This window comes from Morone saxatilis, unplaced genomic scaffold (assembly GCF_004916995.1).
Source record: "Morone saxatilis isolate NCDOM2014 unplaced genomic scaffold, NCSU_SB_2.0 Contig6, whole genome shotgun sequence".
In the NCBI taxonomy this organism is placed as follows: Eukaryota; Metazoa; Chordata; class Actinopteri; family Moronidae; genus Morone; species Morone saxatilis.
Genome location: NW_023340206.1, coordinates 12,665,946 through 12,666,327, shown reverse-complemented (window position 1 = coordinate 12,666,327; position 382 = coordinate 12,665,946). Strand labels below are relative to the sequence as shown.

At 41.1% G+C, this 382-nt stretch overlaps 1 protein-coding gene across 2 annotated transcripts in view; it reads left to right on the top strand.

Moving 5' to 3' along the window:
* The window catches only part of LOC118339898 (major facilitator superfamily domain-containing protein 6-like), an 11,516-nt gene that overhangs the window by 192 nt on the left and 10,942 nt on the right, over positions 1-382 (top strand). For both annotated transcript variants that reach the window (XM_035677711.1, XM_035677712.1), the window contains exon 2: positions 1-94. The gene's annotated coding sequence lies outside the window, so the exon portion shown is untranslated. The remainder of the gene's footprint in view (positions 95-382) is intronic.

Sequence of the window (382 nt, the reverse complement as noted above, 5' to 3'; positions counted from 1 at the left end):
ATAAAGAGATGATTGTGGCGGTTTGGGTGTGAAAGATGTCGGACGGAGGAGAAACTGCGCAGTTATAGTTGAATGGGATCGGCGACCTGAGCAGGTAACAAACTGTTTTATTTCTCTTTAAATACTTAAACTCACAACGGGTTTTAATTCTGTTCAAACGGCTCATTTCATCTTCATCACCACTAATTTACTCTGTTTCTCCTTTTACAACGAGAATATTTAGTTTTACGTGTAAAATAAACCAGCTTTGTTTAAGAGGACGTTTACTTCCGCAGTCAGTGACAGACAGGCGGGGTCAAACGGTGGTCCGCGGACCTCCAGCGGTCGTCATGTGTCCGGATGTTTGATTAAAGTCTGTATTAATAAAAGTATTCCTTTACTA